Source organism: Myotis nattereri, assembly GCF_964212035.1.
Source record: "Myotis nattereri genome assembly, chromosome: 14".
NCBI lineage: Eukaryota > Metazoa > Chordata > Mammalia > Chiroptera > Vespertilionidae > Myotis > Myotis nattereri.
Genome location: NC_138089.1, coordinates 43,038,379 through 43,062,285, shown reverse-complemented (window position 1 = coordinate 43,062,285; position 23,907 = coordinate 43,038,379). Strand labels below are relative to the sequence as shown.

Here is a 23,907-nt window from a genome sequence, read left to right as displayed (position 1 = left end):
AATACCCAGCTAAGCCACCACTGAACCTTGCGATAATAAATGTTTGTTATTTCCAGCCGCGAAGTTTGAAGGATAATTTGTTATGCAGCAGCGGATAATTAATAGACATGCTTTCTGCTCTCTCGTGATGAAGTTTCCTCCTCAAGTCCTCGATGCATCAAGGATGTTTCCGTGGAGCAGAGTCTGACTCCTGAGATGGGCTATTGGATCCAACCTCCCAGAAGCACAGAGGGGATAAGTAGGTGCTTAGTTATGGGAAAAGGGTCTGAAGAGAAAGCAGAGGCGAGGAATGGGAAAAAAGGAACATGGTTCAGAGGGGGCCTTTGGACCCCATCGGAGTAAGAAGGAAAGCATCTGCTCAGAAAAAGATGCTTTTCAGAACCAAGGAAAGAATAAGGACTTGTGAGAGTCGGACATTTGTTCAGCAGTGAGATTGTAGATACGGTTTTCTTTATTATAGTCATTATGTTGTTATCAGTATAATACATGAAAATATCTTAAACTCGGGGAAATAAATAAAAACAGAAGGAGGGAAAGCCTTGCCCTAATTCGCACCTTTCTTAGGCAGCACAGAGATGCTGTGGAACTGGGGTATCTGGATCCATGATCCTGGCTCTACTTCTTCCTTGCTGTGATCATGGACAAGTTACTTCATTTCTTAGTGACTCAAATTCCTCGTCTACAAACAAGGCTTCTTTTAATAGCCAAACTTATAGAGTGTATGAGAGATAATTAAATGAGTTCATATATGTAAACGACTTAAATAGGACTTGAAACAAAACAAGTACCGTAGAAGTGTGAGTTGCTAGTCTTCCCAGTGGGAGGTGATGTCACCCTCAAGTCTGGGAGTTATTCTCTCCCTTAAGTTTGCCACTTTTTTTTGCAAATAGTCTCCTGTCAGTCACAGAAGGATGTCTATACTGTTTAAAAGCCTATGTCCCCCACTTTGCTGTAAGCTACTCAGGGATAGAGACAATGCTTATTTATCTCTGTCTACACTTTAGCGTGAGGGTAGTCATCTTAGTACTCCTGTCTATATTTGGAAATGTACAAATTTTTTATAACAGCTTTATTGAGATATAACACAACTCACCAATTTTAAATGTATAATTCAATGGTTTCAGTATACAGTGGAGCCTCATGTCTCGAACTTAATTCATTCCAGAAGGCTGTTCAGAAGTGATTTGTTTGAAAATGGAATCATTTTTTCCCATTAGAAATAATGTGAATTGAATTAATCCGTTCCAGACCCCCAAATGATTCCCTGTTTCAACCTTTCTTATATACAATACATGTCTAATGTACTGTTCAATTTATAAATAAACACTTATTTTCTTAAATTTATAGAACCACCCCCTACTAGCCTTAAAGGGACTTTTCAGAAATCACCTCTTCTGAAATGCTACCACCGGCTAACTGCTTTTCCTTTATCCAATCAACAACAGTTTTCCTACCTATTCAATTGTCTGTGATTGCTGCTTTGTGAGCACTTTCACATCCTTAGCAACATTAGCACTCTTGATGGCCTCTTTATTTTTTAAAATCGTGCTAATGCTCAATTTCACCAGCAACAAAAGCATTTTCTCCTTTGCTTGCTGCCTTCTAGACGCTTTTTGTTGTGCTGAGATATCAGCATGGAATGGTTGTCTGGTCAAAAACTGAAGTTTTAGTCGACAAGGGAGACATTTTTTTTTTAATATATTTTATTGATTTTTTACAGAGAGGAAGGGAGAGAGATAGAGAGTCGGAAACATCGATCAGCTGCCTCCCGCACATCTCCTACTGGGGATGTGCCCGCAACCCAGGTACATGCCCTTGACCGGAATCGAACCTGAGACCTTTCAGTCCGCAGGCCGATGCTCTATCCACTGAGCCAAACCGGTTTCGGCACAAGGGAGACATTTTTTTTTCTGTGAACAACTTGGTCGAGAACTGAATTGTTCGAGATGGGAGACATTCGAGAAATGAGGTTTGACTCTATTCACATATTTATGAGAAGGCACACTTTCTGTGAATGGAGAAGAATAAAGACTCTTCTACTCTCATTGATGGTTTATTCATTCTATTTTTCTATTGACCAGGGCCTTCTATGAAGAACCTATAGGTAACAATTCATTTGGGCTCTCTGAGATTAATATGCAAACCAGGGTCAAATGAAACGGTAGCATCATCAGAGAACCCAGGGTTGAGGCCCCCAGTTAGTGATTTATCTTACTGGCCTGGTCCTCAGGTTGCCTCCTGGAATACTATATCTCTCCTGTATTCATTGTGTCTTCCAGGAAACAGACCCAGATGATGAAGTTAGAAGTGCAAGAGATGTATCTATTTATGAGAGAAAAAGGGAGAGGGGAGCAGGCATAGGCAGGAAAATCCTTCAGGCTACAGTAAAGGTTTGACACCTGTGCAAGGAGAGAGGACAGAGGGAGGATTGGGTAGGCAGAACCTCAGACTACAGTACAACTCTGGGAAGTCTCTCCTACCTAATAAAAAGCTCCAGTACAAAGCCTCCCCTTATATAAAGGGGTCTCACATTGAGAGAAATGGCCAGATCCTAAGTTTCCATCATGATTAGCTATTTGCTGAGACTGACTGAGAAGAGCATGCCCTTGGTTCAAAAGCTAAGATGGGTCCTGAAGCACTTACAGCCATCAGCTAACTGAACTCACATCTGATAGACAAGTTCTTTCTTGAAGAGCGGTCCAAGCCAGAGATCTCCAAAGTTGCATACTCCCTTGACCATTTGTGAGCAGAACTCCACATTCATGAACGTAGTTTGACACTAGACTTCTGTGTGTATCTGTGCCTCGGACTTGCAAACTTGAATGACCTCCTTCACTCATAATGTTGTTCACCACCCCCTGACTTTAACCCAGCTTATAAACGTTGTGCTTTTGATCGTGGCTGATATCCTGCCGCTAATGCTTCCCTGTGCTTAATAGTTAATATGTTCAATCCCATCCTGTACTAAACTTTCTTTAGACTGGCCTCAGAGAGTCAAAACACATGCCTGAGTTCTTCTTGGGAGGCTTGGAGAGAGCAGAGTATTAGCTTTCTTTCTTTTTAAATTTTTACTTATCTATCTATTTATTTATTTATTGCTGCAAAAAAGCTTTATTGTTTCATTTGGTCCAATGCATGGGAGAGAGCTTCAGGGTGGTGAAAAGGCTAGTGGTTTCAGGGAGAGGCTCAGATAAAAGCCAGACACCAGGGGAATGCAGAGGGGGCCCCCTCAAAAGCCTCTGGGCTCCAAAGGCTCCTAAGTCGTGCTTCAGGGTGAGCCTTTGGAGGAGATACTCACCCAGCCCAGCCTCGGGGGCCGGCGACCAGCCTGCGGAGGTGAGCCAGGTGTGGCCCATCTTCTTGATGAGCTTCACCTGCTCACCCCGGAAGTGGTTCTCCAGGAGGTCGCAGAGATGAGGACCTGCAGCTCCACAAGGGCCTGGTTCAGGTTCCTCTCCAAGGCCAGGGCGGCTTCCATGGCGTCCTGAGTTTTGCCCACTCATCCCGGGAGGCTTCAGCACGTCCTGGAAGAGAATGCGGCCACCGCGCTGGTTTTGCGTCTTTAAGAGATGCTCGGAGCCCTCGGTTTCTCCTCCAACTCACAGAAGAAATGGCCCACGCCTTCGAGAGCCACATCCTTGAGGTCAAAAAAGAAGCCCAGAGAGAGGTAGGTGGGGGGAGCCCGCAGATGCAGGCTGGCCAGGCAGTTGACTGTGGCCTCCTCCTCGGTGGAATAATTCTGACGAATTTGGAGCTCAGTGGTTGTTTGGCAATAAGGAGTTAAGGTAGAAAAAAAAGCCCAGTGTATTGGCTGGTCTCAGAAGTGGTTCTGAAGGTGGTGACTGGGTAAGATGCAGGAGAGTGGCTGGAGGCTGAAAGAAGGGGTGTCCCTGGGTCTGTTCCGTCCAAACATGTTGGAACAAGAGACAGATTCGGGACCGCCGAGGGCACTGCCAAGCTTTCTTATTAATGCCTAAGATTTCGCTCTCTTTTAAAAGTAATAGAAAGAGTCCTACTGAAGGATGCTCTGAAGAATATATGAGAATTCAAACATTTGCTTCCTTTTCTCCCCTAACGTGTTCCAAAACTACATCCCAAAGAGTTATACACCTCAAAGGAAGATTAAGGTGGAATAGCTAAAGTCATTTTCCTTGCTTGGTCAGAATGGAGAGCAGACATATGCCCTCCCCTCCATCTATCCTCAGCATAACTTTGCCAAAGACACAACAAGCTGCTTTTTAACTCCTGAGTTGTAGAGTATCAATAGATAGAGACACATGGTAGGTGTGTCAATACTAGGTGTACTGGTTAATAATGCGGATTTTTGTTCAATAGATGGGGTTACACATATGTTGATAAATATGAGATTTGATATGTATGCTGTTTTGTTGTATTGACAACAAGCTTCAAAACTTCATATTTTCTGAAGGTGTTAACATCATAGATATTTTTACGCTTAAATATGTCGAATTTCATGCCAAAAAAAGAGCATTTGCTGGAAGTTTTAATTCATTACTTTATTTTGAAGAAAAGTGCTAGCGATGGACATTATTTTGAATAAAGCACTTTTGATGTTTCTCTTGAAATTATCATGTTTTCTTTGATTACAAAATCTGCATCATTAACTAGTCAATAATTAATCCACATTACTAACCGGTTAATAATTTAATCTTCATTATTAACTGCTTAATAATTAATGTGGATTAATTAATCGGCTAATGCAGATATTTTTAAACGTAAAAATATCTATGATGTTAACACCTTCAGAAAATTTGACATTTGAAGTTTTGAAGCTTGTCAATACAACAAAATAGCATACATATCAACATATGTGGAACCCCATCTATTGAAAAAAATGCGCATCATTAACCGGTATACCTAGTAAATATTTTCATGTAGCGTGTATACAATTTATTCTTAATTTGGCTCTCAAAATGTATAGTAAACATTGAGTAATAAACATTGTTTTGCAAATACTATTAACAAACTGCTAGATTCCCCCCTTCCCCAATATATAGACTAGATTTTTCACCAGTGAAATCTTAGAGCAGTGGTCGGCAAACTGCGGCTCGCGAGCCACATGCGGCTCTTTGGCCCCTTGAGTGTGGCTCTTCCTAAGCCTTAGGAGTACCCTAGTTAAGTTAATAACAATGTACCTACCTATATAGTTTAAGTTTAAAAAATTTGGCTCTCAAAAGAAATTTCAATCGTTGTACTGTTGATATTTGGCTCTGTTGACTAATGAGTTTGCCGACCCCTGTCTTAGAGTATATCACCAATCAATCACATTGTTACTGCTAAATTACATGAGTATTTCTTTCAGTCACACAATTTAGTAGTGTAAACGTACAGAATTTTTACAGCTACTTAAGAATTGTAATTAAGCCGTACACACCACTTAGTTATTTTTCCTTCCCCGTTCTCTTTATTTTCCTCATTCTTTGCTTTCATCCCTCCGTCACAGAATCGTATAGGGTTGGGGGAGGTGGAAGAAAGTGAAGAAGACAGGGCCACAGCTGAGTCTAACCTGTCTCAACCTAGAATTCAGAATGTGAGGTATGTATGAGGGTGGTCGAGCGAGGGATATTTGAATGAGGACCAATGAGTGTCCCGAGAAGAACTGACCCTGAGGAAAAAAAGAGATTGGGAGGCTTGGAAAATTTCTTTAAGGACAAGGAATACATCCCTCTGGATAAAAGCACTTTTGAGCAGACAAACTCTATTGGTTCCGGATTATTCCAACTCAATCCCTGCAGACCTTCAGTTAAGTCCAAGGGGAAGAAAATCTACGACTAAGAATTAACAGCTATTTGCCCATAAAATCTGTCTGACATTAGGGGGTCCCGGCTTAACGCTGCACAGTGTAACATAAACAGGGGAGGAAGTCAGGTATTGCTGTGATGAGCGAGCTGACAGGACAGTGGAAGTGGCTCCAGCCGCACCATGGCTTGGCATAGGGGTGCAGCTCTTGCTTAGGGAGGTATTGGCACAGAGCTATTTGGGGCCATCACAGGAGACAGCAAATGACCTCTGGGATTTCACAGGCTTTGGAGGCTTCAGGGAATGTCATCACTGACAGGAGCCAGACGTGGAAAGAATGGGCTGGATTCTGAGCACATGTAGGAGCATCTCAGAGGGGATGGTACGAGGGACTCAAAGGAGTTCAAAGCTCGTGGAAATAATGGAAAGAACGTTGCAGGATGCCCAATCCAGCCACTTCCTGATTTAGAATTCTTGCAAAATAATTTGCTTAAATGTCTCCAGTGATGGGATCTCCTAGCTCCCTGAGAGCCGATTCCATCTTTGGGCAGTTTTGATTTCCTTCATCCCTAAATTGTGTCCAGGTTCTTTCTCATTATGCTTCTGGGGGATGCAGAATATTGCTAACAGCTCCGCTGCAAGAAAGCTCTTTCATTATTTAAGAAAAGGCTAACGCCTGCCTCCAGTTGTCTCCTCCTTGAATCAAACATCCGCTTTGCTTCATTTGTCCCACAAGTTTGTGTTCCCTCACCATTTATTTCACACTCTCTAATCTGGCTGTGTTTCTCTTAAAATTTGGTGTGAGTTGCCGAACGCAATATTCCAGGAGGAGTCGGCTTAGCTGAGAATGGAAGGCAGCTATTTGTCACCTGTTATCTCCATCCCAGAAATTCTGGTTCCAAAGTCCTAAATGTAATTTGAATGCCCTTGCTGCACGGGATATTGCTTTTTAGTTAAACATTCGATCAGGGTCAAAGAATTTTAAAAATTTGTTTTCAGGAAACCCACAGCCCAGAAAACAATCTTGGCGAGTCAATTCTGACTTTCTAAATCTTTATCTCTCAAATTAACATGCACCCACCACTCCTTGGGCCTATGGAAAACAAGGTTGTCAGCATGAAAGAATAGTTGTACATTTTACCTATTTCAGAATCTCTTAATCAGTTCTCTTAGAAATGTGTTCAGGGGGAAAAACAAAGGTATTGATGGCAGGTAAGAATTATGTACTTTTAAATATATATATTATTGATTTTTTACAGAGAGGAAGGGAGAGAGAGAAAGAGTTAGAAACATCGATGAGAGAGAAACATCGATCAGCTGCCTCCTGCACACTCCCTACTGGGGATGTGCCCACAACCAAGGTACATGCCCTGGACTGGAATTGAACCTGGGACCCTTCAGTCCGCAGGCCGATGCTCTATCCACTGAGTCAAACAGGTTAGGGTAGAATTGTGTACTTTTGTTTCATATCCCTCATAGAAGAATAATTTAGATGGGATTTTTAAATTTGTTTTTGGAATTGTATCTTGCTTCCATTTGGGTGGTAAATACTATAAACTGATTCCTTTTGGAAATTGCCAACCTGGGTCTAATCTATAAAGTATGCACAATAGCAGATTATTTGTATTTTCTTTCCAATAAGAATTTACTTTTTTCAGCAAGAAAACTTTGTTATACATGTTTACATGATTATCTACAACATTTTCTGGCAGAGCCATGAATAATAATAATCCAAGCAGGGTGACTACACAACACAATTTCATTTCATTTACACTATTGATGGTTTGTTTACTGAACTTTGTGTCCTCCACATCACAAAGTCAACTTCCCCAATATTTCCCATATTTTTATGTTCTAATTTCTAGTAGCTTAGTTATATATAAACATGCCCTTATTTGTTTCATGTCATATTTTAGAATACCTGATTGTTTCATGCTTCTTTACCTTTAGGTATTATTCCTGGAATCTTTTTGCTCCCTAAAACCACTGCAGAAGTTGGTAGTTTAAACAACAGTGATCATTTATTTTGCTCATGAATCTGAAAGTTGGCCAAGGCTGGGTAGGAATGGCTTATCTCTGCTTCACTCTGTGTCCCCTGGAGCAGTCTGACTGGAGGCTGTAAGACCAGCGTGTGTTGGTGCTGGCTGTCAGAGAGGAACTCAATGGGGGTCCTGAGTAGGGACCTCAGTTTCTCGTGAACAGGACTCTCCGTGGGCTTCTTGGCTTCTTCAGAGTATGGTGGCTGGATTCCAAAGAAAACCAGACCAAAACTACCTAGTCTTTTCTAACCTAGCCCCATCAGCCACCCTGTGTCACTTCTTCACATTGTATTCAAGGAAGCCATCACACACCCACCCAGATTCACAGAGAAGGGAATTAGACTTCACCGCCTGATAGGGGAGTGAAAAGTTTCTATAAGGCTCTGTGAGACTGTAGGTACTGCTACAACCATCTTTGGAATTTAAAATCTGTCACAGATACATCATTTCCTTTGCCTTCCTCTCTATGTTGTCTATGGAGTCCTGTTCACCCCACTATGCTCTGCTCAGCCAGTACTCATCTCTGCTGTGTCACCTATGTGCCTCATATTTTCACCTATAATTCCCTTTATACCATGTCTTATAATTATATATTTATGTCTAACTTGCCCATTAGATTATGAGCTCCTCAAGGCCAGTACTGCAAATACTGTTGGCCCTCAGCCAGCCATCACCAATGTACTCAGTCCTAAGTGACAAAGGCTTGGGAGTTTTAAAGCAACCTTTCACTCCCTTAGATGTCACCCCCCTCCCTTCAGTGAGTTCTGCCCTTAGAGCCAGCTCAGTGTGGCTCCTGATCGGGGCCACTGTTTACAGCTTTGCTCCTCAAGTGAGGCCCACACAGCAGCAGGAGAGCATCACCTGGAAGCTTGTTAGAAATGCAGACCATCAGGCCTTAACCTCAGACCTACTAAATCTACACTGTCGCAAGATCCCCCGTGATTTGTTGGCATAGTAAAGTTTCAGAAGCACTGCTTTGGAGGACTCCTCTGGCTCCCTTCTGAGTAGTCTGTGGGGCCAAGGGGATATGACTATCTGGAGCCCATGCCTCTGTTTCTAGACCATCCCTCTGATAAAAAGAACTGCAAAATTCCTTGCCCAAATGGCTCTGAGAGAGCTTTTTTCTAGCAACTGCTTCAACCTCTGTCCTGGGTCTGTCCTGAAAGCACACCATGTATGTGTCTAGTGTGCACAGCCCTAGGCTAAAGGGGTGGCTAAGGGGGAGCTAGTTGTGACAGGGCTAAGACACACACACACATGGGGGAGCTAGTTGTGACAGGGCTAAGACACACACACACACTCCCTCCAATGTGAGGCCCCTCCTGGTGTAAAACAGAGCCAGGGTGGTGGGAATAGAAGACAGCAGGCTGTGACTGGGACCTCCACTTGTACCCTTGTCCCTGGGTCCCACAACAGTTAGGGGAGCAGTTAACAGGGATGCTCATTTTTCCAGTCTCTCTGGAAGGATTTTGATAAGGATTACATTGAATTTATCGATCATCTTGACAATATTTAGTCTTCCAATCCATGAACATGAAATGTCTTTCCATTAATTTAAGTCCTTAATTTCTTTCAATGATGTGTTATAGTTTTCACTGTACAAGTCTTACATCTCTTCTGTTAAATTTATTCCTAAGTATTTTATTCTCTTTGCTGTTATTTTTTTTAAATATATTTTATTGATTTTTTACAGAGAGGAAGGGAGAGGGATAGAAAGCCAGAAACATCACTGAGAGAGAAACATTGATCAGCTGCCTCCTGCACGCCCCCCACTGGGGATGTGCCCGCAACCAAGGTACATGCCCTTGACCGGAATCGAACCCGGGACCCTTGAGTCTGCAGACCGACGCTCTATCCACTGAGCCAAACCAGTTCTGGCTCTCTTTGCTGTTATTGTGAAGGAATTGTTTTCTTGATTTAACTTTCTCATTGTTCATTGCTAGCATACAGAGATACAATTAATTTTTGTATGTTGATCTTGTAATCTTGCTAAAGTCCTTTATTAGATCTGGTAGATTTTTTGTGGATTTCTTTGGATTTTCATATAGGACCATGTAACCTGCAAATAAAGAAAGTTTTACTTCTCCCCTCTCCCAATCTGAATGCCCTTAATTTAAAAAGAAATTTTTTTTTGTATTGTACTAACTATAGAAACTCCAGTGCAAGGGTGAATAAAATTGGGGAAAGCAGACATCCTTGCCTTATTGCTGATTTTAGAAGAAAAGCACTCAGTCTTTTAGCATTAAGTATGAGGTTAACTGTGGTTTTTTATAGATGCCCTTTATCAGATTGGGGAAGTTCTATTCTTAGTTAGAGAGTTTTTATTATGAATGAATGTTGGATTTTTCCAAATGTGTTTTATGTCTATTGAGATTATCTATTGAGATAGTTTTTCTTTTATTCTACTAATCTAATGTTTCCTTCCTTTGTTCCTTCCTTTCTTTTTTTTTTTTCTTTCTTTCTTTCAGTCTTTTTGTCATTTAAAGTGTGCTTTCAGGAATTTTTAGGGTTTGCTGAAGTTCAAAGCCCAAATTTTTAAAGTTTTACTTCCTCTGTTTTTCTTGGAGGCAACTAATTTTCTGGTATGAAATAAAATAATCTGATCATTAAATGTTACTCCCAGCCTCCTGCTGGGATGAGTCTATTTTCTCTTCCCTCTCTTGAGCTTTAAGTAGTCTCAGGACTTCGTTGAAATATTTTTTAAAAAATTAGATGTCTACCCTGGCTGGTTTTGTTCAGTGGTTAGAGTGTCAGTCCATAGACCAAAGGGTCATGGGTTCAATTCCTACTCAAGGGCATGTACCTCTGTTGTGGGTTTGATCCCCAGCCCCAGTCTAGGTATGTGTGGGAGGCAACCAATTGATGTGTCTTGTCACGTTGATGTTTCTCTCTCTCTCTCTCTCTCTCTCTCTCTCTCTTTTTCTCCCTCTCTCATTTTCTCTAAAAATCAATGCAAAAAATATTCTCAGTGAGGATTAATAACAAAAAATTTAGACATTAGACTTTCAAGGAACAATGTATATAAATTGAATATACAAAATTTAAACCCAATCAGGTAAAAACCTACCATCAAATTACCTCCTTCTCTATAATTGTTTCTTTAAATCACCCAAAAAGCAAGAAATAAATATGTCTCCAAATACTCCTTATCTAGAAAACAGTTGAAAAATAGAATAGAGGACCCGAGGAAAGAGATGATAAGGAATCTGGCAAGAATGTGGTTGAGTGAGCATTTTAATGACAAGAACTCAGATTCTTTATCCTGATAACAGCAAACATTTACTGAGTGCTCACTCCATCTTTGGACTATTCAAGGTGTTTTAAATGATCTCATTTAAATATCACAGCAACCCTATGGGGTAAGTATTGCCCCATTTTACAGCAGGGGAAACTGAGGCACAGATTGCTTGGGCACCTTGCCCAATGCCATACACTTAGTAAATGGTAAAGCCAGTATGGGAACCCAGACTGAGTGATTCCAGCCTGTGTGCCTAATCACTGTGCTATACCAACATGAAGAATGGACAATGTTAATAGTGATTCCAGTACTTTGCATCTTATAGGGGGTAAAGTTTCATCTCCCATATAAAAAAAAAGACTCCACCCTTTATCATTATGTCTGATGCCTAATGTCAGAATCAATTCTTTGAGTTCAATATCAAAAGTATTGTGCATGTACTAAGACAAATAACCTATTTGAAATGGGCAAAAGATTTTAACAGGTACATCGGAAAAGAAACCATATGACTAGAAATAAAAAGCACACAAAAAGATGCTCATCATTGTTAGTCATCAGAGAAATGCAAACAAAAATCATGAAGCACCACTACATACCTATTCAAATGGCTAAAATGGGAAAGGTGGACATGAGGATGTGGAACAACCAGAGCTTTCATACATTGCTGGTGGGAAATGTAAAATGATACAACCACTTTAGACAACTATTTGGCAGTTTCTCATAAAGTTAAATATAAACTTACCATATGATGCAGTAACTCTGATCAAAGGTATTTACCCAAGAGAAATGGAAAGATAGATCCAAGAAAGAGTTGACACAACGGAGATAGCAGCTTTGTTCATAAACATGTAAACAGTCCCAATGTCCATCTACAGGAGAATGGATAAACAAACTGGGCTGATCCATACATGCAATAATATGAATGAAACTCAAAAGCATTATGTTGGTAGAAAAAAAGCCAGACACCAAAATGATTCCATTTAAATGAAACTCTCTAGCAGGCGAAATTCATCTATATTGACCAAAAGCGTATTAGTGGTGGCCTGGGGCTGGGAGGTGAGGTGTGGGGTGAGATTAACTACAAAAGTGCAGGAGGAAATTTTGGGGGTGATGAGTAATGTTATATACCTTGATTGTGAAGATATTTGCACAAGTGTATATTGTCAAAACTCTTTGCACTTAAGATGGATATATTTTACTCTGTGAATATTATACTTCCAAAAAGTTGATTTTTAAATGATATGCATAATGGGACTACCCAAATAGAAACTGTTCTTGGTGATTAATTCATTGTTTGTTTTTGTTCATCTAGAAGTCAGAACAGAAGAGATCTTATGGGAAGAAGAAAAAAGCAAAAGGTATGGTTTTCTGAGATGCATTGTTCCAGAAGGAAGTTTGGGTGACCTGCTATTTTGGGGAAATTCTTTGGGTGACTTGATGGCTGGAGGGAGAGTAGCCAGTGTGACAGGGGGAGGTGGGAATGGAGGGAGCTAAAACAAACTGTCTGCGGTACAGTGCCCTTCTTGGTAGCTGTTTGAGAGCTATTCATTCTATTGTTACATTTCTACTATAATTATTTTGTCTTTAGTTTTTCAATTTGTTGAACTTCACTCTCCTAAAGGGAGTGAGAAAGAAAATGTCAGGAGAAAATAGAAAGGTGGAGTAGAATTGGACAGGAGTTGGAAACATTCAGACAATGGCTGCTTAATTATGTTGTAAATAATTTACTTCTGAGAAAAACAAATGGTAAAGCCCTTAGTGGAGTAGGGAGAAGGGGGTTGGGTTGGGCTGTTTGAAGGCCAGGGAAGCTGGGCTACCATCTTGACTTAATGATGTAGTTTTCTTTTTTTAGAGGCCTCAAATAGCCCTAGGAAGGGCTGTACTTTAGCTTATTTAATTTAACCTTTAAATCTTATATAACAAACTGTAACATGGTTTTCCGACTTAAAGGTGTTCAAGATTTGTGGCAAAATGTAGACACTAAGCCCCCTCCTAAGACTGCTTCAGTGGGTTTAGGATCTGCATTTTTCTTCCTATATGGTTTGGATACACTCTCTTTATGGACTTGGAGAAATACTTAGAAGATTATAGGCGAGAATGAGAAAGCATAATTTTGATGACCTTATGCACTCCAGAGAAAGGAAAGACAAAGTGACCAAAAGAAATATTAGATTAAGAAGTGCATCAGTATTTATTTCAGTAAGGTGTGTGTGTGTGTGTGTGTGTGTGTGTGTGTGTGTGTGTGTGTGTTTAGTAAGAGAGCTAAGTAAGATATTACACGACCTATCTGTTTTGGTTCAGTGGATAGAGTGTTGGCCTGCAGACTGAAGGGTTTTGGGTTCAATGGCAGTCAAGGGCACATGCACAGGTTGCAGGCTCTATCCCCAGTAGGAGGCGTGCAGGAGGCAGCCGGTCAATGATACTCTCTCATCATTGGTGTTTCTTTCTATCTCTCTCTTCCTCTCTGCAATCAATAAAAAACATTATTTAAAAAAACACATTAGATAGGAGGTTTGGGGGCCTTCTGATCGAGGAAACATATGCCTCCCTACTTATCACACTGACCCAGACCTGGTTTTAAGGATTCTTCTCTTTACTAGAATATCCCTCAAATCCCTTTTTTCCAAAGCCCATCAAATCGGTAGCAAATGTGAAACATTTGTTGGCCTGTCCCCCTAATCCATCATAGTACAATACAGAAAGATACGAAGAGACTGGGGTGGATAAAGGAAATCAATACCCGTTTCCTGTTCTTTACCTTGAGATCCTTTGTCTGGTTTCAGTATGTCTTCAACAGAATAAGAAACATAGCTCGATTTCCCAATCAAAATCAGATAAAACACGGGCAATACGACATTGTGTCTCTCCTTTTTGCAGATAAGAAATTTGAGTTATAACAGGGCCAGATTGTCTGAGCCCACTGCAGCTTTTTAGGGATTAGAGGGGTTTTTTGCATGTGTTTCACAGTAATTTAATCATAAGATATTTAGAAACAAAGAAAGTATTCCAACAACAGAATGTCAAGCAAATTGAGCAAAACATTTAATTCCCCACAAATTACAATTTACAGATTACAAAATTTCAATTTAGATTGTAATCTTTCTTTTAAAGTCCCTGAATTCTATTAAACGGTTTGCACCTGACCAAAGAGAAATATGTTTATACTTTTCACACTTTATTTGACAACACTAGCAGAAAGCTAGTTCATTAATATTTTCTAACCTGGTAGCCTCACAAAACAGTTGTTGTAAAACATTTTACATTCTGCCTTTAATTTAAATGGCCTATGATTTTTTTTATATAAATCTGTTTTTTAAAATGTACCTAGATCTCTCATCTAAGCACTTCAAAAATTGCATGCTTATACATAGATACTACATGTTTTCAAGTAAATTGTCAGAAGGATTAAATAAAATAATCAACAGAGTGTTTAATTTTCAGTATGACATCAAAGTGGCTACCGTCAAACCAACTCATTTCTTTAAAATTGTCATACAGTGAAAGAGAATAAGTCCCTTTCTTTAGCCTTTGTATAGAAATGCATTTAGTATTGTTCTTGTAGAAAGGATCAATAAAGTTATAAGAGAAAATAGAGGAGGAAAAAAGCCTGTTTACAGCAGATCTAATAAAGCTCATGTGCCTGTCTAATAGCCCTCTTTTCCCACCTGCATAGGGGCACCAACACTTTTTTGTGGCTAATGTTGACTTCCTTTTGTTTTGTTTATCATTATAAAGCAAGGGTTGTGCCCTTAAATTGCCCCCATAAAAGAGGGAGTTGCCTAATATCCAAATCCTTACAGTGCTTCTCTTGTTAAGGGGCTATCTCACTGTCTGAATTTTAAACAACAAAGTCCTATTTGGGAATGAGTTATTAGCCTGAAATGACCCTCCTTAACATGAGTCTTAGATGCTGATAGAAATCACCCAATGAAATAAGTTAAACTTTTTTAAAGGAGACAAAGACATTTAACACAGCTATAATTATTATTAGTGGGAGTATAACCTCATAAATACTTGTATTGGATATCATCGTAAAAAGCTCTTTAAAATCACTTTTAAAAGCAATTCAGAAAGTGCATTGAGGAAATTGCTACAGGATGAACTAAAAAGAAATTTTCCTAATATTATGCAAATAGGCATATCTGATTTAGGATAAATTCCTTAATAGTATCATGCATGAATTTCAAAAGTGCTCTACTTCAAAAATCTGGACAAGAAGATGATGTATTCTGAAAAAAACTGATGGATGAATTCAAAATTAGTTCTAGTTAAGAAAATGATGTTGTATTTTGTTAATCTACATTGGGATTGCACTGATCAAAAAATTATTGCTTACCCTAGGACCATGGTCGGCAAACTGCGGCTCGCGAGCCACATGCGGCTCTTTGGCCCGTTGAGTGTGGCTCTTCCTAAGCCTTTGGAGTACCCTAATTAAGTTAATAACAATGTACCTACCTATATAGTTTAAGTTTAAAAAATTTGGCTCTCAAAAGAAATTTCAATCGTTGTACTGTTGATATTTGGCTCTGTTTACTAATGAGTTTGCCGACCACTGCCCTAGGAGAAGTGTACATACGTGTGCTCTTTTGTTAGTATTTACTTACAGGAAAATGTGTTATCATGTTAAAATGCTAAAAAGAAAAAAAGGAGTGATTAGCAAATTTGATTATCTCCTCTTCCCTTCGGGGCATAGACAGTGACAAGGAACTGGAACAGTTGGGCTCGGCTCCCACCTGAGTAATGACACTGAGGGTTTATTAAAGAATGATGAGCCCATGCTTGGGGTTGTGAGTTCTCCACCCATAACCTCTCTGACTTCTTTAATACACAGAGGCTACCTGTGTGCTTTTATTCCCAGAAAAGTCAGCCTCTGTGTCTTTGTTGAAGTGTTGCCCTAAGTGGCTGAAATTCAGTTTGCCTACACTTGGGAAGTGGAGAGAGCCTGGGAATTTAAGTTCTCCTAAAGGCAGTCCCTAACCAATGCTTGATGGGTGTTGGGGTATAAATATGTCAGCTCCTTTGCCCCTTGATGGAGACAACTTTGAGAGAGTACTTATACTGTCCCCAAAGCTCCCCTAGGGAACTGAGCCAGGCTTGATACCTTTGGTCTATTTCTGGTCTATTTCTCTATTGGCTTGTTCTGGGAACATTTCCTAATAAATCACTTCAACATGAATCCTCATCTCAAGGTCTGTTTCCAGGGAACCCGCTCCTAAGACAGGTAGTTCATTGTTGACCCTTGCGATCGCCTTGTCTGGATCATGGAGGTCAGCCACACACCTGAATCTAAAGGGTACTACCTACTCCTGGAGCAGGAAATGAGACGGGCTTTCCTTTCTATAGTGGAACCTGCCCAGATCTCTCCTTCAGGACCTGGCTACTCACCTCCCACACTGCTGGGAGTCCTAGCAGCTCACATCCTTTTCTGTGAATTGCGATTAGTCAAAGGACAGCCCTTATGGCATGGCTGTTCACTGTGGGAGTTCAAAGGCCAAGCCCCCTTGTCTCCGTGTGGGATACCTTTGAAGAGCTACTCACTCCAATTCCAGAATTATCAGCTGGCTGAGGACCTGCTGCAAGTCTTTGTAAACCCGTTCCTTCCTCTACCCAAGCCTGCTTTTCTTACTCCCCGCAGGTGTTCTTAAGAACATCCTTCCATAAAACTCGTGTGAGTAAATTTCTATCTCAGAGTCTGTTTCCTGGGGAAACTGACCCAAGATATTCTTCAACCCAGAGAGGGAGACCTGAACTCAGGTTAAGAGATGTCTGCAAAGAGTCTCAGAGGAATGGCTTGTCCAAGGTCGCATAGCTTGTAAGGATGGGCAGTGCAACTCAAGCCACCTGGATATGAATCTGGATTCCCTTTTCATTTGCACATAAAACAGACAAAATATGTGGCTCAATTTTATTTTCAATGCTCAGTAGGGAATTTTTTAAATTTTTGTTATTTATTTTAATAGTACATTAAAATACTTTATTTACTTCTAATGTTTTTATTTTCTTCTAATGAAAACAAGTACTAACTACTCTTCAGGATGATGGACCATATTAACCTTTTCTCTACCAAGTACGGTTTTCTTTATTTGTGCTTTCACCAAGACCAAAACAGGAGTATTCTGGCAGCCAATACTCCGAATTACAGCCAGAGAAACACTGTGTGCTTTTAGGATAAGCTTCTGTGAGTTGGAAGAAAGTTTCTATCATGTAATAATGATAACATTTCCCTTGGAAGCAGATGCCCAAGAGAATAGCAGTTTAATGGGAGAACTTTCATTAACTTTCCAGACAAGTTCTTGTCAACTACAATTAATGACAAAAGATCTGTTGAATTAGGACACTGTGCTTAAAACACACACACATACACCATCTCGTGTCAGGCTCTGTCAACCAATAAGCAAATAGGACTAAATAAAAAATGTTCATTAAGTTATCTATTGTGCATAGCTCTGCTATGGCTTCAGAAAATGAATAGGATTATGCCTGGTGTTTTGCCAGGTATGACATAGTATTAATAAAAAGAAAGACATAATCTCCTCTGACGTGAAGCTTTAGGAGAAAATAAATCCTGAAGAAAGTGTTCTTAATAACATTGAAGATTAGCTCTACAATATTTTATAGATATTTATTAAATGCATTTCATTAGTACTGTTGAGATAGGAGAGGAAGTAGTAAAAGGGAAAAATGAGTCGTGTGAATGAGTCAGACTGGCTGGCAAGAAGAAAAGATTGATAAAGGGGACATATCTGCTGTTTATTGTTCTTCCCCAATTTAATTGGTTTTCTGAACTACTGTGGCAATTATTCTTTCTTAAGTTTATGCACAAGAAGATGATAATGTTCTATCACTGTCCAATAGAACTTTTCTATATCTGCCATGTCCAATATGATAGTAACTAGCCACATGTGCCTATTGAGCACTTGAAATATGATTAGTGCTACTGAAGAATGATATATTAATTTTAACTAATGAATATTTAAATTTAAGTAGATAAATGTGGCTACTCTGAACAGTGCAACCTACAGTTGTGTAACAGAGTGAAACTTTTATTTCTTAGCATTTATCATCAGAATTCCTTTAAGTACAAAAATGTCTTTCTTTGGGGTGACCTGTGTTAGGCCCACTTGGGATATGTATTTCACTTTATCTATATTAGCTTATTTAATCCTCGTTTTAACTCAATATAGCTAACTCAATAGTTACGAGTATCGTTCCCATATTAGAGGTAACAGTTTGAAGCACAAAAAGATTAAGTAACTTTCCAAGAGTTAACATGGTAAGTAGAGGCCAAAAGACACGACTGTCAGCAGGTGCTAAGGCATCATGGTAGAAGAACAAACTGATTGGCGTGAATGAAGGGAAGGTCTGAAAAGATGAAGAGAAGAGTGAGAAAGATGGAGAGAGTCTGGGACTCTCTGGGGTCAAAAGCCCAAGAGGCTAAGGCAAGAGAGTAGAGCTGTGCTGTAAATATGATAACCACTAGTCACATGTGGCTATTTAAATGTAAACACAATTAGAATTAAATAAATCTAAACTTCAATTTTTCAGTCACACTGGCCACACATGTAAGTGCTTAAAAGCCACACGTGGCTAGTAACGACTGTATTAGTGTAGAAGTAGGACATTTCCATCTTCAGAATTAAGTCCCATTGGACAACACTGAGTCCAAGAATAGTGAGTTCAAGGACGGCTGAATCTACTGAACGTGGGAGGTGATTTTCACTGATGGAAAACTTTCATCTTTCTTTCAAATTGTCCACAATGCCCATTACTTTCATGAATGCTCTGTAGGAGGAAGTGTAAGTTGAAGAAAGGGTTGAGTTTCTTACCTAGGTCAATATGACATGGTGTTTTGGATGACCTTCAAAGGGAAGAGGCTGGAGCCCGAGGTGACCATAGAAAGTTGTAAGAAGTATTGTTGGGTTAGGAGAAGTGCTTGCATTTTCATAAACTATAGAATTAGCGAAGTGGTGGAGGTTTAAACTACTTTTTACTAAGATTTGTAGATATTGTGACTCTTCTCGTTCCAGGTGACAGTATTCATATGACCACCCCTATAATGTGAAAAGGAGAATTATATTTTACTCTGTTCTTGATCTTGATGTCTTTAAAACATTAGTCACATTTTTTTGAAAGCCACAATGCGTGCTCAGTTTTTTGTTTTGTTTTGTTTTGTTTTAAATATATTTTGTTGATATTTTTACAGAGAAGAAGGGAGAGGGATAGAGAATCAGAAACATCGATGAAAGAGAAACATCAATCAGCTGCCTCCTGCACACCTCCCACTGGGGATGTGCCTGCAACCAAGGTACACGCCCTTGACCGGAATTGAACCTGGGACCTTTCAGTCCGCAGGCCAACGCTCTATCCACTGAGCCAAACTGGTCAGGGCTGTGCTCAGTTTTTATCTATTCATCCTGTTATTGATTTTAATTCACCATACAGGTGACATTCCTGGCTCTAAAAAAATAATAGTGGTTAGCAATCTAATGAAAAGACGCTATTTTAAGCATTTTGTGTTTTAAATTTATTTAATTCCCACATTAATTCAATGAGATAGTTACTGTTATTCCATTTTAGAGGTAATGAATCCAAGACACGGGAGATTAGGTAACTTGCCATGAGTCACATAGTGAGAGGCAGAATTTGAATGAATTTTTCCCTAGATGCCAATAAGTGTCTTTCCTTTGTATCAGTGGGCAGATAACCAGAATGCCCTGTGGCTTGTTGGCTTGGCCCTGAGTCTCTCCCTTTTGTATTGTCTTCACTGATACTTCATGACAAGAAGAGCTGGCTCTGCAGGTGAATATAAGACATTAATCCATGCGCCTATGCTCTCTGGGAGTGTGGAATCAGAGCACTAGAAAACACCAGGGACATCCTGCACTCTGCAGATTGCAAGCTCTATCCATTGGGTGGGAAATAAAATAATCTCTGACCAACTGTGCAGCTCTCTGAAAGAACTTGCTGCCAAGCTATGGAGAGTGTCTGGATGTTCTCTGAACATTTGGTTGGCACCATTCACCATCCATATTAGAGACAGGAGAACAAGGAGTAGTGCTATAAGCAATCTATAATTAATTGTACATCAGAAACTTGCAGAATATGTAGGAGGTGCTGAGATGGACTTTGGCAGTCATCTGGTCTAGACATTTTCAATGCCTGGGCTGTAGATCATGTTTCAGAATCATTCATGAAGATTTTAAATCATCAAGGTCCTACCCCTGGAGATTCTGATTTAATAGGTCTCTGCTAGGGTCAGAGCATTTGTACTCTAAGGAGATGTCCATTAAAAAGAAATTCATGCCCTGGCTGAGTGACTCAGTTGGCCAGAATGTCGTCCTGTCCATCAAAAGGTTACAGGTTCGATTCCTAGTCAAGGCACATACCTAGGTTGCAGTTTTGATCTCCACTTGGGACATATAAGGGAGGCAACCAATGGATGTTTCTCCATCACATTGATGTTTCTTTCTTTCTCTTTCTTTCTCTCTCTTTCTCTCTCTCAAATTAATACAAACATATCCTTGGGTGAGGACTAAAAAAATTGAGTACCAATATTTTATGTTTGGTTGTAATACATACCATTTCTTAAGTGTGTGTATTTTCTTTAAAATTTCCAGTAGTTTGAACAAGTTAGAAGGAATATCAGATTAGAATATTATCATTCTGTAACTCCAAATGAGTCAATAGATATAGGCAATGGTTATTAATAGCACTAAATCAAGACAATGAGTAATACATAAGAATATTGATGCGATGTAAAAGATTATTATAAATGAATACTTTAAGCAATTGTCCCAGGGAAAGATGCCTAGGTGACTTTAATGACTTGAAAAAGTTGAGAACATTGATCTCTCTCCCCTTCATTATTCATATGAGAAACAGTTAAGTCATGGAACAGATAACAAAATAAAGCACCCACTCAGAGATCCAAACATGTTTTATGTGAGGTCTTTCCCTCTTCTTATAGTGTACTGAGTGGTTAAAGAAAAACAACAACCAATGTATGTATCCTAGCAAGATATGCTTAGGCTCAATTTCTCTATCTCAATTTTGGTAGTTCCTAGAGATGATTTGGGTCAGTAAAATATTATATCTTGCAGCATCATTACCTGCCAAGTGGAGAGGAAAAAAAAAAGATAGTTGATGTAATTAGTGTCCCTACAGTGATGGTCCATATATTATGTAATTTTCTAAAGAACTGGGTGGTACAGAAGGTGGCAGATGTTGTAATGTTCCAAAGACTAGCTTTTTAGAAAGACGATTATAGTACTGATTTAGGTAGTGGAGGACGTTGAAAAGTGGGAAGGGAAGAGTAGGAAAAACACTTTAAGGAATCTAGGGCTCTCAGAAGCTTCAGGGAGGTGATGCTGAAATAGTTCAAGCCCTGGCTTTTCCCTTATTACAAGTGGATTTTGGAAGAGCCACTTAACCTTTCTGAGCCTCAGTTTCCTCTGACAGCAGGCTACACTCAAAGGCTGTTGTGAAGATTAAATAGAGTGATGTAAGTGAAAGAGTCTTGTAAACTCCGTAACACTAGGTAAAGGTAAGGAGTCATTACCTGGGCTCATTCATTCTGCAAATGCACTGGCTCTGTCTCTAACAGCTGTCAAGTTCAGGAATGTCAAAAGAAGCACTTGGATTTCTTGCAGATGGGTGATTGTCACTGAATCTTGACTGTATCACTATCGTCATCTCTGGCTAGAGAATCCATGATGTCTCTTTAGACCAAAGAGCATACTTTCTATTTATTCTCGCATCCCTAGGAAGCATAAAAGGAAGAGGGAGCAGGATGGGGTGTCATGGAGAGGAAGCATAGAATGAGAGGAAAGCAGGAGTTCAGGCTGCCACACAGCTCTTTTGAGAAGCAATATTTCTCTATAATTTGGCAGGGAGAGGGTCAAACAGACAATAATGTCATGTTTTGAGAGAAAAACAACCGAGAAGGGAGGAGTGAGGAATGCAGAGAAGGTAGACATCCTCCCAGCTAGACATGGGTTGGGGTCCTCTGGAGCATGACATCCCAAGACAATACAGTCTCTTGGTTTTGTGCACATCTCTGCTGTCCTCTGAGCCTATTTACTCCTCTGGGTTCCACACGGTACCTAACAAAGCGCTATGCATACAGCAAGAACTCAATAAATATTTGTGGAATGAATAGTTCTTCCATTAAAGCTGGAAATGGAGAGTTGGCTACACATATTTCTTTCCTTCTGTAAAAGGACTTGATAGCTCAGAGGAGGGCTGAGCCATTAAAGCAACATTGAGAATTCAGTCCAGGTTTCAAGTGATTAATTATCATCCTGTTTTCTCTGGCTTGGCCAGACACCACAACTACTTTTAAATGTTCTGTACAGCCAGCATCCAGCTAGAAGACACAGACTGAAGGACAGCCAAGAAAACCACTATCGTTGTCTCAAAATTTTGCCGAGATGTATTTTTGATCCTCTGTTGGCAGCCAAATTCTTGCACTTGTCTACAGTCTAATTGCTACTCAAAGCAGAGTATTTTTAAAAGGTGCATCCTTTCTGCCTCGCCTGCTTCTAAATACACGCATGGAAGCTTTTACTACTTAAAAAAAAAAAAAAAAAGCAAGAGGTTCCTCCAAAAGCTCATTGCTGCACTGTGATCTTCTGATGTCTTAGATATTAAACAATATTATAGGTATTAAGTAATATTATGGCTATTAAATAAGTATATGCAGAACACAAGCCCTGGGGATGTAATAATGTACAGCTTGTTGACTGTAGTTAATAACTAGAGGACTGGTGCCCAAATTCGGGGTTCCTTGGCCTGGCAGGTGATCAGGGTGGATCGGGGCCAGCTGGCTGGGGGGAGGGACCTTGGAAGCTTGGCTGGCCGCAGTAGGTTGGCTGTGGGAGCGCACTGACCACCAGGGGGTAACTCCTGCATTGAGCATCTGCCCCCTGGTGGGCAGTGCACGTCATAGCAACCAGTCGTTCGGTAGTTCGGTTGCTTAGGCTTTTATATATACAGACTAGAGGCCTGGTGCACAAAAATTTGTGCACTGGCAGGGGAGGGTGGGAGGGGGGTGTCCTTCAGCCCCACTTGTGCCCTCTCACAGTCTGGGACCCTTCGGGAGATAACCACCTGCTGGCTTAGGCCCGCTCCCTGGGTGGCAGATGGCAGGCCTGATCCCTCGGTGCCTGCCCCGCCTCCCTGTGTCATGCACATGGCAGGGCCGATCCGGGGGTTGGGGCACCACCCCAGGTCATGCACATGGCAGGGCCAATTCGGGGTTGGGGCGCTGCCCTGGGTCGGGTTGCACACAGGATGCCCCGGGCAGGCCAGCCAATCGCTGCTGCCCCGCCCGGCCTCCCTGGGCCGGGTCACACACGGAAGCCCGCCGCCCCGGGTCACAGATAGCAGGCCCAGATGGTGGCGGGGCAGGCGGGATGGCACTGTCCCGCCCTGCCTGCGGTATGCAAATTAGCCGCCATCTTTGTTGGTGGTTAATTTGCATATCACGCTGATTAGCCCATGGGAGGCGTAGCAAAGGTATGGTCAATTACCATGTTTGTCTATTATTAGATAGGATACTATATTGCACATTTGGAAGTTGCTAATATGAGTAGTTCTTAAAAGTTCTCATCACAAGAAAAAAGAGCCATGTAACTATGTATGGTGACAGATGTCAATTAGACTTATTGTGGTGTTTATGTTGCATATACAAATACCAAATCCTTATGTTGTACACTTGAGACTAATATGATGTTATATGACAGTACTACCTCCAGATAGCATTTGTTTCTGAGGTTTCACACAGGTGACACAGTAATTTTTGTTTGTTTGTTTGTTTGTTTGTTTGTTTTAGAATTTTCTTGCTTATGTCTGAAAGTTGGGTTGGTTAGA

General features: G+C 40.5%; 1 pseudogene across 1 annotated transcript in view; it reads right to left on the bottom strand.

Annotated features, from left to right (window-relative positions):
- Positions 1–3,229: 3,229 nt before the first annotated feature.
- LOC308529445 (ferritin light chain-like) overlaps positions 3,230–23,907 on the bottom strand; it is a 142,759-nt pseudogene continuing 122,081 nt past the window's right edge. Inside the window, exon 2 of the transcript in view lies at positions 3,230–3,754. The product of the transcript in view is annotated as a ferritin light chain-like (transcript). The remainder of the gene's footprint in view (positions 3,755–23,907) is intronic.